The 16676-nt window shown below is 40.0% G+C and overlaps 1 protein-coding gene across 1 annotated transcript in view; it reads left to right on the plus strand.

The window, feature by feature from the left end:
• Positions 1–2559: 2559 nt before the first annotated feature.
• Gng2 (G protein subunit gamma 2) overlaps positions 2560–16676 on the plus strand; it is a 92698-nt gene continuing 78581 nt past the window's right edge. Inside the window, exon 1 of the mRNA XM_090345091.1 lies at positions 2560–2603. The gene's annotated coding sequence lies outside the window, so the exon portion shown is untranslated. The remainder of the gene's footprint in view (positions 2604–16676) is intronic.

Here is a 16676-nt window from a genome sequence, read left to right on the forward strand (position 1 = left end):
TTAGTCTGTCCTTCTTTCTAGACATTTGGGTAAATGCCAAGGAGTGGAATTGCTGGGTCATAGGGGAGCTCTATGTTTAGTCTTTTGAGGAACTGCCATACTGCTTTCCATAGTGGTTGAGTTTACACTCTCACCAATGCTGTAGTAGTGATCCCTCCTGGCCTCATCCCCACCAGCATCTGTTGGTATTAGATTTCTTGATCATGGCCGTTCTAACTGGAGTGAGGTGGAATCTCAGAGTTGTTTTGATTTGCATTTCTTTTATGGTCAGATAGGTTGAGCATTTCTTCATGTGTCTATAGGCCATTCTTATTTCTTCTTCTGAGAAGATTCTCTTTAAGTCTTTGGTCCATCTTTTAATAGGATGGTTGTTTCCTTGAAGATTTGTTTTAGAGAGATTCAATTGTTTGAGTTGTAGGTATATTTTAGATAGGAGATCCTTGTCTGTTGTGTGATTTTTTTCCATATATTTTTTTATTGTAATTAATAGAAGGGTTACATGATATTTGCCAGATAGATGGTGCATTAATTCCCATACATTGATACCCTTTCACATGTCTTGGTCCCCATTTCCCTCCCCCCCACCCCTACCCCTCATCTTGTTTTCCCCCATTCCCTATCCAATTTCAAATAACCAAATACAAATATATCTGATATATCAGGTAACAAAGTGAGATACTATAACAATATGAGATAACCAAGGGACAGCAAAAGAGATGAGAGATAACATAGTACCTTAAGAACAACAATCACTCATTATATGGCTTATGTTTCTATATCCTAGAGATCCTTTCATTCAGTGTCCTACTATGCGGCCTTTTGTATCAAGGTTTTGCTCTATTGCAGATCTCTGCTAGCAGAGCCCAAGGTTTCTACTGATTATGACAAATGAGGGAAACCATTGAGCCTAAGTTCCTTTGAGTCTGGCTTACTTCCCTTAATGTGATCTTTTCTAAGTCTTTCCATTTCCTAACAAATGGGGCAATGCCATTCTTTGTGACAGCAGCATAGAATTCCATTGTGTACAAATACCACATCTTGTTGATCCACTCATCAACTGAGGGACATCTAGGTTGGTTCCATATCTTTGCTATGGTGAATAGTGCTGCAATGAACATTGTTGTGCTGGTGGATTTAGTATGTCCTTGTTTCTGGATGGTTGGGTAAATGCCAAATAGTGGAATTGCTGGGTCATAGGGGAGTTCTATGTTTAGTCTTTTGAGGAACTGCCACACTGCTTTCCATAGTGGTTGAACGAGTTTGCACTCCCACCAACAGTGTAGTAGTGATCCCTCCTGGCCACATCCCCTCCAGCACCTGTTGTTATTAGTTTTCTTGATCCTGGCCATTCTAACTGGAGTGAGGTGGTGTTGTGTGATTTTTGAAGATCTTCTCCTACTCTCCTAACTTGCTAGCTATGTCCTTTGCCATACAGAAGCTCTTCAATTTAATGCAGACCAAATTGTCCAAACTTTTTAACATTTGTTCTGTTTCTGGGTCTTTATTAAGAAAGTTGGGTGGAGATTTTAACATACATACCAGTCTCAAGCCATGTGAGCTCTCTGGAGATAATGATGCACTTTTGGTCCTGGGCTCATTGTGAATTTGATTTTTCACCCTTAGTCATAATTCTCTAAATGGGTACCTCATATTCGGAGTCAGAACAAAAGAGAAATAATAAAGTGGGGCCGGGAGTTTGGCCTAGTGGTTAAAGTGCTTGCCTAGCATGCACGAAGACCTGGGTTCGATTCCTCGGTACCACATGCATAGAAAAAAAGCCAGAAGTGGTGCTGAGGCTCAAGTGGTAGAGCTCTGGCCTTGAGAAAGTCCAAGGACAGTGCTCAGGCCCTGAGCTCAAGCCCAGGACTGGCAAAAAAAAAAGAAATAATAAAGTGTTCCCCAAGGCTCTGGCAATTCCCTTTGGGTGGTCACTCTCGAGATTTAGAGGAGAAGGAAGCTCCTCTGAATAGGAACCTTCACAGATATAAACCATGGCAGCTGGTAGGTTGATTCTAATTAGGCCAATTCTGCTGAGCATTTCACAGGGGTTATTAAGAGTGAAGATTATAAATGTGGACAACCTGTGGAAGCTGATGCTGAAAGATAACTGCTAGCCAACTTTGTTCTGATCTACCCTCTTAAAGGGCCAGATACATACAAGTTTCAAGTTCTCTATCCAGCAGGATAGATTCTGTCTTTGTGGCTTTCATCTTTCTAAATGAAGAGAAAATCTTACTCTTATTCATTCCCTAGTGCCCAGCCTCAGTTACCAAGATTTCTGCTTCACTTAAGTTCCTAGGTAGCTTTTGTGATTTTATGTTTTCTTCTATGCAGACTAGTAAAATGAGCTCCTAGTTCATAATGCTGTTTCGTAACAGAAAAGAGTTGATTCAATGTGTCCAGGCTCTGAAATATAAGTCCCCCCTCCAGCACCCTGCCCTAAAAACTACACAGTCCTTATCAGCAACCCTAGTTGCAGAAAGATTTCCTTGCTCTTTCTTGTATTTTATTCAAGTTCATATTTTCTGAGAAAAAAATAAATGTGTTCTGTTTTCTCAACAGCCACTTCTGCCAGTGAGCCTCCGGCTTTCAAACTTAAAAAGGTAAGACTTATGAAACACTTTCTTCTAGGATATTCTTGAACTTAACCAGAAATCAAAAGAGAAAGGAAAAACATTTTAATCAGTCTTCAAGATGGCACTGCTAAGCCTATTAAGTTTCATTTTTATTGTATTTTTAGTCTTCAAATGATTGTATATGAGGATTACAATGTAACATGTCCATTTACGTGTCTGGTGGTGATTTCTGATCAGGGTCACTCTTTCCATCCTTTTCTTTCCTATCTACACTCGGTGTTTTGTAGAAAACAAAACACTCAAAGGGTATTTGACAATATTGACATCACTTTGGAAGGTAAAGAGCATCGTTCTCTTTGATGATAGGTTAGCTTGGATTTTCACTCTGATTTATGTTTCATTACCTTCCAAATATCTGAACTGGAGAACTTGTGAAGTTGCTGCTTTAGCAACACATACCCCATGGCACCAGCCATGATGGATGGATTTCAGGAGATCATACTCTGTGCAGAACAGAATGGAGAGCAATTTGATCCTAGATGGTAGCCCACGACCTTAGATTGGCTGTAGACATTGTAAAGCCTTTCCTACACAACAAAGATAACAAGAAATGTGGATAGGCTTTCTTCTGGAAACCCTGTTCTAGCTAAAGCTACTTGAATCTGGTTGTAAACTTGAAAGGTCACCATAACCCTCTGATGTGATAGTGTGTTTCAAGCAAATAGTTTTCTTGAGTTAATGACTTGGATTTTTCACACCCTTTTAAAATGTAACTTTATTATGAAAAATGCTTAGCATATATATTGAAACAGAGATAATAATATAATAAGCTCCTGTGTCATCACCACCCACTTCCAAGAACGATCAGTTCAAGGTAAATATTTCCCATTTATAGTCTCACCCACTCCACTTCTTTGTCTGTTGGGTAGAACCCTGTGGCCACTTGAGTTTGATGGTTGGCTTTTCAGTTTTTTGGTTACAATACTGCACAATGGCTATTGCAAAGTTCTAATGAAAAGCATAAGCTACCAGTGACCTGATTTATTCACTTTACTGGCACTACTCATTTATTCATTTATTCATTCATCAAGGCTTACTTAGAATTTACTAGACATCAAATGTTCCTTAGACTCCACTTTCCTTTGTTTGCATCCATGACATCCTCAGATTTGGACTTTTGATAATTTCTAAATTATCACTGAGAGACACACTGAGAGAATGTAATGATGACATTTATCATACAACTTGAATGGCCAAGTATAAACATTTAGAATATGCCATAATTTCTGAAACTTGTATTTGGCTCTTTACTTTTTAACCATCTTTGAAATACAACAATATAAAATTTAGCAATACTGGGCCTGGAGTTTAGTCTAGTGGTAGAGTGCTTGCCTAGCATGCACGGAAACCCGGGTTCGATTCCTCGGTACCACATACATAGAAAAAGCCAGAAATGGCACTGAGGCTCAAGTGGTAGAGCTCTAGCCTTGAGAAGAAGAACCCAAGGACCGTGATCAGGTCCTGAGTCCAAGCCCAGGAATGGCCAAAAAAATTAAATAAATAAATAAAATAAAATGTAACAATACAAGCAACCTTCTCCTAACCTGCCAATATCACAATTGCTTATCCAGCAATCTGTCTCCCATTTAAGAAAAGCTTTGAGAGAGCGGGCGTGGTTTCTAATCCACTAACAATTTTGCCTCTAGCATGTAGTCAGCATGTCTGGCACTTGTTACATATTTAATAAAACTGATGAATGAATGAACAAAAGAATGAGAGCCAGATGCTGGGAATAGGAAGATGAAAACCATACAGGCCCCTCTGTGACTGGTGTTGGGAGGAGAAGCCAGGCACAGAAGGAGCTCTGTGGGTGAGGTGTGAGGAAAAAGTGGTGATGCCAGAGGAAAAGGGTAGTCTGGTGGGCAAAGTGGCAAGAAGTACCAACGGCAAAGAGGCTTTCAAAGGTTAGTGCAATGTGCCCTCAATAAGAAAAGCAGGTGGCTGAAGATCTGAGGATCACAGTTCAAAGCCAGCCCAAGCACTGAAGTCTGTGAGGCTCTTATCTCCAATTAACCACCAGAAAACTGGAAGTGGGGCTGTGGCTCAAGGGGCAGGGTGGGTAGCTTCGAGCTGAAGAGCTCAGGGACAATGCCCAGGCCCAGAGTTCTAGCCCCACCATAGAGAGAGAGGCGGGGTGGGGGGAGGGGCTGGAGAGGGAGAGATTTTTTTCTTATCTTTTGCGAGATAAGATAGGAAATAATAAATGGCTAAGCACAGTTAGAGGAGATCGGATTCAAACCTAAGAAGCAGCTTCATCTCCTGGGTATATCCTGTAGGCTGAATCCTACTGAAGACAGCAATGTATTTGTCATGTCTGCCCATCAAAATCTCCACTGAAGCAGCAAAAAAACACTGCCAGACTCTACCCAGTCCAGTTGCATAAAAAAAAAATCTTTACAGTAGAAGCTTGGGTACCAAGTACAGCTGGGTTGAGAAATCTCTGGTCTTGAATTTAATAGAATTATTAGAAGGAAGCGGTGTGTGTGAGAGAGAGACAGAAACAGAGAGAGTACATGGGCACACATGTATGATTTTAAAACCATGTATAGCATCTACTACCTTATATTTGGGCTCTTTGGATTTAATTACCTGGTGTCTTTCAGGTGAGGTCTGAGACCTACCTATAGTCTGTCAAATAGTGTTTATAATGAAGACCTCATGTTCTTGTCTGATGTTTATGTGTTTTCTTCATGTTGCGAAGTGCCCTGAAAAGTGTCAAATCAAAGCAGAGTTTCTTAATGGAGCATGCTCATGTGTTGAAAGGGATAATTCTTCATAGTGCTCTTGGTCAAGGACTATGGCATCTTCCCATCCTCATGGTATCCAGAAACATTGGGAACAACTGTTTAGCACACAACCTTTTAAATAGGAGTTGGCATTTGCCACTCTCATTTAAAAACATTATTCCTTCATGTGAAATGATTCGTCTCAGTAATTCCCTATGTGAGTAGTCTCTGTGCTAACAAAATGAAGAAACTAAGCAAAGTAGACATATAAAAGAAGGCACTGTCTTGTTCTGTCAGGGTGTTTTTGAGCATGTTTGGTCTAGGACTGAATCTATTATTTTAAGTCTGTCTGGAGAAGCATATTAAATACTGAGTTCTGAAGCGAAGTCTTTTTTTAAGGTACCTTACCAATTGTACAACAGTAGTGATGAATGATGCATGTGTTTTTCTCTTCCTGCTGTAACAGATGATTGAAAACTTGGTGGTTCCAAAATGAGAGGGATCTTGCTTGTGCCACAAATACCCAGAAGGCTGCATGCCTTTATGGAAGTTCTAAGAGAGAATCCCTTTCCTTGTCCTTTACAGCTTCTGGAGGTCCCCTTCCTCCATGTTCAAAAACAGCAACACTACATTTCTATGTGGCTCTGTACTGCAGTCACATCTCTCTCTAACTCTGAACTCAGCCAGGAAGGATTCCCTCTTAAGGACCCATATGTTAAGATTGGGCACACTTGAATAAACCAAAATAATCTTCTCATCACTAGGTCCTCATGTAACCACATCTTCAAAGCTCCTTTATCCAGGCATATTAAGAGACAGACACATTTAGGGCCTCTTATTCTGCCTACTGCTACTAATCAAAGGGATTAATTGCTCCAAAGAATAGAAATGCTTCAGATAGTTCAGACAGGATCATGTAGTATTTAATTATCCAGGATTGAGAAGGCTTTGGGCTCCCAAGTGAATGAAGCAAATCCTCATTTTTAGATCTGTAGTTCTCACTTTGAAAGTCCAGGTACTGAAACTGTTTTTATTTTGTTTTCTGGGAGTGTTTGGTGCAATGCAGACAGGTTTGAAATCTAATGGTCCTTTTCCTGGCTAGACTTTGCAGTGCTGCAGGTGTGGCCTCTGGAGAGTTTGCTGGTTTGGGCATTTCTCCAACTCTGGTGAGTTTGCCTAGAGCATACAGGATATAAAGCTTTGAATAAGACCAAAGAAATGTGAGGGTTTTATTTTGCGCTGTTATGTCTACCTATCACATATTGCATTATTTTTTAGGCTGAGAAATGTGGAAATGAAGGGGGATAAAATAAGATCTCAGAACCTCACTGTAAAGGTATTTATGTTAGCCAGAGTTGAGGTATGGGTTTAATTTTCTTCACATATTAGGTAGGTTAATCCTGCAACATGAGGAAACCATTTCTAGCCTGGCAAAAAGAAAAAAAAAGAACTGCTGGCTTGTTTGTTTATTTTTGAAAACCATCTTTGTGGCTAGAAATTTGGGGCAGAGATTTTCAGCTATTTTTCTAGCAAGTCACTCTTTTTACCCACTTTTAGTAGCAGGGAAGATTGAAAGTCCAAACAGGCTAGCTATAGAGAACTAAATGATACTGATTTGCCTCTGAGGGATTTCTAGGGACACAGAACTTCCAGTACTGAAACTGAGAAGCTGCCAGGAAATCAGAGTAGCTGCTCACCCCAGATGTCCAGTAAAGTGGCTCCATGGGGAAGTAGGACTCAGGTTGATGAACTTTTAAAATACAAAGTTTAAATGCCTGAGAGGCAAGGCCACTCCCAGGGTTTGGGGTGACAGTGGTTATAAATAAATCTACATCTTTTGGTAACCCCACATCCATCCATACTTTCTGCTACCCCCTGCACTAGTGAGTTCTATGTCTGTGGATTCAACCAACCCCAGATCAAAATTTTAATTGCTTCACAACTGAACATGGGCAGACTTTTTCTTGTCCTTAGCTCTTAAGTAATACGGTGTAACAACTATATACATGGCGTTTATGTTGGATTAGGTATTCACAGTCATCTAGAAATGATTTAGAGGATGGAGAGTGATATGCAGAAGGATATAAATATGACATGAATATCTACAGGCTTGGTATCCATGGGGGGGTGGTCTTAGAAACAACCTTCCATGATACCAAGAGCTGATCTAAGTCAATTAAACATAAAACTTCCTAAGATTCAGAACTCAAACAAACCAGCACTAACACATGGGTGGAAACGATCCAACCTGCCTGTCAGTTTTCCAGAGTTAGGTGTTAGCAGCACCCTCCTGCAAGCTGCCTCTAAGGAGGGCAGCTTGCTTTCCCAACCATGTTACCGAGGTGACCACAGGACCTCCCTGAAGCTTTGTCAGCATGTCAGCGGGTGTGGAATTTATACAACTCAAATTTGCAAGGACAGCACGGAGCTCTCTTACCGTTAATCCTGACTTTTATACGACAGAGCAAACCTCCCTACCTCCAAATCCACCCTGGAGATAGGATAGATTGCTTAGAAAAAGATAAGCAGTTTTGAGGGAGTGTTTTGAATGCCCCAAGGGAGGGAATTGGAATAGGGAATGACTTAGATCTATCAACTAGCACATTTCAGAAGATGGAAAATTATATATATATATATATATATATATATATATATATATATGTTTTTTAAAGACTGCCAGCCTCTAAAAGTCGACTGCCTATTCTTGGGGAAGCCTACTTCTTCTTTCAAGTACAATGAACAATTCCCAACAGTTTAGCAAAGAAACATCTCCAAATAAAAGCTACAGAAGTAACGAACACCTCTACTTTCTCAGCCAGACTTTGCAATGGGTGATTGGGTTGGGGAGGGAGTGTGGAAGAAAGCCTGGAGAAAACACTGAGCAGGTGCCTTCTGCAGAAATAGCAACCTTGGGGAAATATTTCCAGATCTACTCTGGGAGGTCAAGAAGCGTTAAGTTCTTAATGCCAGCTTCATACTTACAAATGCTGGAAGAAATCTACATTCAAGCTAATACACTCATATCGTATTTCTAGTCCTAAATTATTATCCTCTGTAAGGTAAAACTGAAGGAAGGAAACACCAGAGGGTAAAATAGGACCATCTCTGAGAGTAAAGACATGAACTATTTATTCTCAAAAATAGATAGTTTTCACTATTCTTATAGAATGGCCTAATCTTCCTTGAAACTTAAGATTCACAATTCAAAACACTGGATTTTTCTTCCACCTGCCATCAGATGGAAGTTTATCAGCTATGATGGAAAGTTTTTTAATAGCTTAGAGTACTAAATTATGATTGAAAATAAAATTGAAAGAGTCCTGATGTGAAAGAGAATGAAAAGCAACCAAGGTAACACCATTCACATATAGAAACATCTATTATTAGAAGAGTGCCTTAGAGCTCCAAAGGCCCTTATGACCTGTGGGTTCTTTTTTCCAGGGATGACTGCCTCATGAGGGTTCACAAACAATCCTTGGTTTAATTATGAAACTTGGGGTTTTAAATTTCTTCTAGATTTAGACGCAACCATTTTAACCTTTCTGCAGAGATGTAACTAGGCAACCAGTCCAGTGCTTAGCCAGCTATACAACATCCAAAGTCCATAGTTATTGCATCATTTTTTCAACAGGCTATTTTAATCTTTCTTTAAGCACTGGTATATGCTGCCATACAAGCAACTTTTATTTTCTTAGAAAATATCAAACAACAAAAAAAGAAATATCATACAAACTTCTAGTTGTAATGCAATAGGTTCCTGGAAGCCTCCTCTGATGTTAATAAGAAAGTCTGCTCACAAGAGTTGGAATGTGGCCGTGAGTAGCCACGGGGGAACGGTGTTTTATAATTGAAATTAGGAGGTAGGTTTCATTTTCAATGTATGAATAAGAGTTTAAAAATCATTTCTTTAGCAGGTAGAAGCGAGCATTTCTCACAGTATGATTAGAGGAGAAAGAGTATTTTCATGGAAAAGAAAACTAGGTTTTATCCTAGTGAATTGAATTTACTTTACTGGATAGGTATAACTAGAAATATCTACTTTGATCAATAAGCAATTATTAAAAACTTGTTAAACACCAAATACTATCCTAGGTATGTCCTGTCTTCCTTTTATCTGCTCACCAAGATTTAGATGTTTATTTTATATTATTAAAGGAATATTTGTAGCAGGGCCCAGTGGCTTGCACCTGTATCCCAGCTACTCTGGAGGCTGAGATCTGAGGATTGCATTTGGAAGACAGCCCGAGCAGGAAAGTCTGTGAGACCTTTATCTCTAATTAACCACCAAAAAGCAAGAAGTGGAAGTGGGGCTCAAGTAGTAGAGTACAAACCCTCGGAGACAGATCCAAGGTGCTGAGTTCAAGCCTTAAGACCAGAAAAAAAGGTGGATGGGGAAACAAAATATGCATGAAAGAATTTTTAACTTTGTGCAATAGAAGATAAATTAAAAAAATAAAAAGCAATTGCTTCTTTCTAGAGGTAGCCAATGTTAACTGTTTCGTGTGTATGATCTAGAAATTTTCTACCTCTGGGTTAATCTGTATTAAGAAGGTGAGTATATTAAGTGCCACTAAACCGTCTGTTTCTGAGCTTCTCTTCTGAACAGTCTTTTCATGTCGAATCACTATTTGATGCTTCATTTTTGAATTGTGCTGTTAAGAACTGAGAGTGAAAAATGTCAGAGGGATGCCAGTAGAAAGGGTGGTGTGGAGAACAAGTGTAGAATGTTATGTGTAATTTTAGTCTCTGTAACATTTCTATGTGACACAACTAGCAACCTCCACTGTAGTTCTTTTATAACTTTCAAGTCATCTGGAATGCATCATCTCCTGCATCCTTCTGATGACCTGTTTGCCTTACTGAAGAGGAAGCTGCTGTTTCCGGAGGTCAAGTAACTGGTCCACAGTCCTGGCTGGTCACAGAGCTGATAGATAATAGGATCAAGCCTAGAAACCAAGTGTTCTCCAACTCTTTAGTCCTGAACCAGACCATCGTGGTACCCAGGAGGCTGACAAGCTTAGCCGCACCTGAGTGATTCCTGTACTGACAGATCGAGAAGGGTCATTGTGATCTGAAAATCTGGTTGTGCAGTCTTCTGGATTCTGCCTTTTGGGCAAGTTATTAAAGACAGTGCCCAAATTAGGGTGACTGGCTCTCTCCTCAGTTTTCTCCGTGGCTATTGGATTTCCCTTCTGTTTGGTTAGGTCATATTGGGCCTAGGCGTGGAAATCAGCCCATGATGAGAAAGCCATAATAATCTGTCCTAGACCACAAGGGTTAGTGGGTTAGTTGAGAAGGAGACAGGCAACCAGCAGCGGTCAGGAGGTTGACTTCTGGATTGTTTAATTCAATTAAAGAGAAGTCTTCATGTTTGGTCATGAGTAGGTCATGTTACAGTCTACGCGGCCAGTGAACAAAGGGGAAGGAAAAGATAGAGGGCCTGGGTGGGTGGAGGAAGGAAGAAAGGCAGGGAGTACATGTAAGCAAGAGAGCAAACTAGTGGTCTAGTAACAATTAGAGTCCAAGAATTCCATTGATATGAGCCAATACATTTCTATTTGCTTACATAAGCTAATTCAAGTTATTGCTAAAAGAATCCTGGCCAATGACTCTAAAGCCTTCATCTCCTTATCCATAAATCAGGGTTGTAATAGTCGTCTTGACTGCATCTGAACTGTCCTTAAGTATCCATTGATGCAGTGAATTGGAAAGTACCTGGTAAATCATAAAATGTGACATAGATCTAAGATGAGGATTTGTCACTGATGAGTTACACCAAGTTAGGAAAACTTGGAAGTTTGAAATTAGCACTCATATGGAAAATAAGAAGCAAGGGTTCTGTGAGAACCATATGGTCTTATGTAGAATTAAATGGAAGCTGCTAGAATTTTCTAATTCTTTTTCTTTTTGTATCTACTTTTGGATATTCTTATGCTTCATATGGGAAGGGCGGAATAGAGGCGATTCCAGGGAGGTGTTAGTTCTTCTAAGCTCACATGGGATCAAGATTCATCTTTTTCCATAAAAGATGTAACTTTGCTCTAAGCTTTAAGCAATCGAAATCTACTTGAGATGATAACTTATCCATGACACATGAAGTATATTTTACTGCTCTAACATTTTTCACTATATATGATAATGGTTCTCAAGGAGGGAAAACAAATAGCCCCTCCGTGCAATCTCAGATTGCTATTCAGTCAGGGTTTATTTTTTATTTTTTTTTTTAGTGTAGCAAACAACTGCTTTATATTTGATATTTAGAACTCCCCCCAAAATGATCTAAATCTTAGGAGAACAGAACCCTTTGGAAAACAAAAAGTTGAAACCACTGTGGCAAAATGATTTACTGAGCATAAAAAAGCATGATCTATCAATCTGAAAATGTTCCATATTTCTCATATTTTCAATTGTATAAACTATCACCTTCTTTGTCTCTAAATCTCTGTGAGTGTACCTTTACCCAATTGTAAGTACATATTGGCCCAAGGTTGAATCAATGCTCTTTGACATCTCACCGAGGCATGGATTTAGTTTGCCTGCAATTAACAATATGGAAGTCAGTGTTTTCCAATAAATGGAGGAGTTTGAATAGATTCATGTTCTGACAATGTTCATATTCTGTATTCTCAAGTCTCAGAAAATATCAGCACTATTGTAAACAATTGGGACACCCAAAGTCATTAATTTTAGCAGCGTTCAATACAGAGAACATTTACAAAGTTATGGACAAAGTATAGGGAACTATAAAGGAAAGGGCAAATCCCCAAGGCCCTTTTACCATCCTGATTTAAAGCAAGGAGAGTAAGAAAGACTCTGGGTGTGTGTGTGTGTGTGTGTGTGTGTGTGTGTGTGTGTGTGTGTGTGCACTAACACTGGAGCCAGGGCCTGGGTACTATCCCTTAGCTTTTTCACTCAAAGGCTGACATTCTGTCACTTGAGCCACACCTCCACTTCCAGATTTTTGCTGGTTAAACTGGCTTCCAGCTACAATCCTTTGATCTCAATCTCCTAAATAGCTGGTATTACAGGCTTGAACCTCCAGCACTCAGCAAGAGTCTTCCGAGTGGATCTGTGGCCTACAGAAAAGAGGAATAGCAACACTGTAGACAAGAGTCTCAGGAAACAAATAGAATGTATTTCCTGTCTTCCTGTGACCTGCTCATGCCCCCAGTTGACCAAACCCAGCCAGCAGGCAAAGAGCCAGCAAGCTTGAGGCTGAGTCTGTCTACTGTAGTCTCCTGAGGTATAATGCTGGGTGGAGCAAGATGAAAATGGCTTTACCAGGCAAAAGTCCGTGCGGCCTAGTTAACTGTCATTACAAATGTCTTTTATGAAAGAAAGAGCAGAGCTTCCCTCCTGAAAATACGACTGTCAAAGCAAAAAAAATTGTTTCATCCAAATGTCCCATCTGTATTCATTTTACTTGATCAAGGTCATAGTGCAGCTGGACTCGGGTGGCTGGGCACACCTGTAATGCTAGCTCCTCAGGAGGCTGAGATATGCAGATTGCAGTGTGAAGTCACTCTGGGTAGGAAAGTCCAAAGACTTTTCTCCAATTAACCACCCAAAACCCAGAAGTGGTAGAGCACAGTCTTTGGGCAAAAAAACCCAAAAAGCTCTGGAACCCTGAGTACAAGCCTTAGAACTGGCTCAAAAAAAAAAAAAAGAAAAGAAGGAAGAGTAAAGAAAAGAAAAACTGGGCACCATAAAACTGGTGTATATCGCCATGTTGTTGGTCCTTCCATAATCCAAGGAGTAACTACTATCCTAAACAAACACACTGCCAAGCTAATGGATTAAATGGCTGATTTGGGAGTTTATCAAGCTGGCTTTTAATCTCAGATTAATTATTTTCATTCCTTTGAGCCAGGAATCAGGATTAGTTGCCTTGATCTATCTAGATTAACCATTCTGAATTATAAAGAAGGAATAAATCAACAGACTCAGATAAACTTTATAATTAGAAAACAACTTGGGGGCCGGGAGTTTGGCCTAGTGGTAGAGTGCTTGCCTAGCACGAAGACCTGGGTTCGGTTCCTCAGTACCACATCCATAGAAAAAGCCAGAAGTGGTGCTGTGGCTCAAGTGATAGAGCTCTAGCCTTGAGAAAGCTCAAGGACAGTGCCCACACCCTGAGTTCAAGCCCCAGGAATGGCAAAAAAAAAAAATGGACATGAGGAAATGACAGGCAAAAGAAAGAAGGTATAGGATGCCACCCTCAAGTAGAAACCTTTTCTACAGACCAGGGAATCTCAGATTTAGGAACTGTGGAGCAGAGTTGAGTCTGTGAGAAGAGTGAGAGGCAGTGTGGCATGGAGACACACTCATGTGAAGAACAGAAGAGCTTGGCTTCGTACTGAGCGTGAGCCTTGGCAAGTTTCTTAACTCTGCTCAAGTATCCTAATGTGTCAAATATAAACGACTTTGACTTCCTATCAAATTAACTGACACCATGGATGGGATAGAAAAGCTGTTTTTTCCATCTATTAGTCATGAAAATATTTGAGGAACTATATATTCAGCTTCAGGCAAAATTGATAGATAAAACTGCATGTACTCAGTTAACACAATGGTGCAAGACATAGTGGCCCATTCCTACTATCCCAGCACTTGAGAAACTGAGGCAGGACTGTTATGAGTTAGAGTCCAGCCTGGGCTAACATAGCCAGACCCTATTCTTTAAAAATATATATTAATTTGATGAGTAGATATACTCACTGTAAAAAAAAAATGCTTTTTACTGCTTTAACTTTCTATGTAACTAATACAGAATAAATGACGTGTGTGTGTGTGTGTGTGTGTGTGTGTGTGTGTGTGTGTGAATGTGTGCATGCATGTCAGTCCTAGAGCTTAAGCTCAAGGCCTGCGTGTTGTCCCTGAGCCTTTTAATTCCAGCTTGGCATTCTACCACTTGAGCCACACCTCCATTCCTAGCTTTTTGGTGGTTAATTGGAGGTAAGAGTCATACTTTCCTGAACGGACTGGTTTTGAACTGCACTCCTCAGATCTCAACTTCCTGAGTAGCTAGGATCACAGGCATGAGTCATCCGCATCTGGCTATGCCCATGGTTATAAAGTGCATGATTTCAATGAATTTTGGTTGCTTGCACCTGTGAAATCATGTGCACAGTCCAAATGCTCTGCCCAAATGCCTTTTCATCTCCCAGAATGCTCTCCTCATCCCCTCTTCATCCAGCCTGGTCACATGGAGATGCAGCCATACTGTACCTGGCAACAATCTTGTATTACAGAGTAATATTCTATTGTAGTTCAGTTTATTTCCCTATTGGCGGACATTACACAAGGCTTTCTCTTCTTTCCTCATTAATAATATAACAAAAAATCAGTGATTCTATATTCCCACACCTGACCTCTCCATTTATATCCTCCAGAAGTGGTACAATTACAGTTGCATATAGAACTGTATCATGTTTACTAATCCGTGATGCAGTATGAGTTCAGACCTAAAGTCCAGATCCTTCAGCTTCCTCGGTTTGCCTTTTGCTTTTGCTCCTTGCCATAAATAAGCAACCTGGAGGAAATACCACAATGTCCATGAACTGATGAATGGCTTGGCAAATGAATTATTTGGCCATAAAAAGGAATAAAGTACTCATGCTTAGTGAACCCAACTAGACCTAACACAGCACATGATATGCTTCATTAATGGAGGTGTCCAGAATAGACAAATCCACAGAGACAGAAAGTAGGTTCTGGTTTCTGGAACTGGTGAGAGGGATGAGAAACAGGATTGACTACAAATGGATATGTTTTTTTTGTTGTTAGTGGTTGATTATCTTCAGGAACTTAATAATGATGATAGCGACATACATGCAAATATACTGAGTCTCATTAGGGCATTCCATAAGATCTCAAGAATACCATAGTTTCAAAAAGATGAAAAACTGCTTGGGAGAACAACATCCAAGAAGAGCAGTTAATTTCATTCCCTCTTTTTCATTTGCCAAAAAGAAAATATAAAGCGGTTTACTGGTGGTTTGAGCTGCACTTGCATTCCCAGGTCTTGACCATAGAGTAAAACTTTCTAGCCACAGGAGGTAAAAACAAACGAACCATAGGCAAGTAAAACTACCTTTGCTGAAAGGAGGTAGCTCAATTTCATGCTGCTCTGGTTTCCTTGAGATGATAAAATGCCAGTAGCTACTTTGATTATTTTTTGTCTTTTCCTTTCCTTTTACAAACAGCACACATTCCAATTACCTAATCACTCTTTCCTCCAGCCTTAGTGAACTTGATACAGGATATCCTGTTCACCAAGCATCTTAGTTCAAGACATAATTCATCAAAGTCCCAACAGTAGTGGACAGACAGAGGGACTGAAGTAACAATGTAAATACTGAACACTTGGAAAGGATAAGGAGGCATATCAGAACGAACAGTGGCTCAGTGATTTGGTTAGCATCCAGTATGGCTTTCTACCTGCTATGGAGGATGGGAATCAGAATAGACTTCTCTGTCTGATAATTAGCTTTTGTCACTACCTTATTTAGAATGTCTTTGGGCTCTGCCGCACTGATTCAGGAGCCAGATTGTAGTGTCTACATGTAGAGTCCCACTTGCTCTTTACCCACCCAGGAAGCCTGTATTTCCTGGAGTTCCAGCTGAGAACAGCTACAAACAAACTCTCCCCACCCCCTGCCACCGCTTTTGAAAATCTTATTAGCCAAAGTTTTAAGTTTGGTGTCATTTTGTTTAAAAATTCAAGGAGAACGAAAGGCATTATTTACTCAGTGAGGATGTCATACCAATGTGACCCTGCTAAGAAATTCCTAAGAAATGTTACTTTGCTTTTCCTGTCATTTGACAAGTTATGTTTTCCATGGTGACTTGAAAAACTCATATAGCAGTGTGTGTGTGTGTGTGTGTGTGTGTGTGTGTGTGTGTGTGTGTGTGTGTGTGTGTGTGTGTGTATTTAGTTTACTTTGGGTTTTCTGCTTATACTCTAACTTCTGGCATGCTACAGAAACAAAAAGTGCCTAAGGTAACTTTTTGCTTTATTCTGGTACTGAAAGCTCCTGGTTCCCCAGATGTTGCTTTGAGTCTTATTCTAAAAATCCTATCTTTGTGTTAAACACCTACAACACTGAGTTGACATGGAAGGCCATGTGCTTTTGCAGTGAGAGGGCAGGATTTGTTGGAAGGGACTTAGATTTTTCCCTTCTGTCTGTGTGTATAAAATACATCATGCATCCAAAATGATATATGCAAATACACACATCTATTGAGGACTATTATTAAAGCACCCACACGTATTGCTCCGCCTTTTAAATGCTACTCTGAAAGACTTCCTTTT

This window comes from Megascapheus bottae, chromosome 14 (assembly GCF_031878675.1).
Source record: "Megascapheus bottae isolate mThoBot1 chromosome 14, mThoBot2.hap1, whole genome shotgun sequence".
Classification (NCBI taxonomy): domain Eukaryota; kingdom Metazoa; phylum Chordata; class Mammalia; order Rodentia; family Geomyidae; genus Megascapheus; species Megascapheus bottae.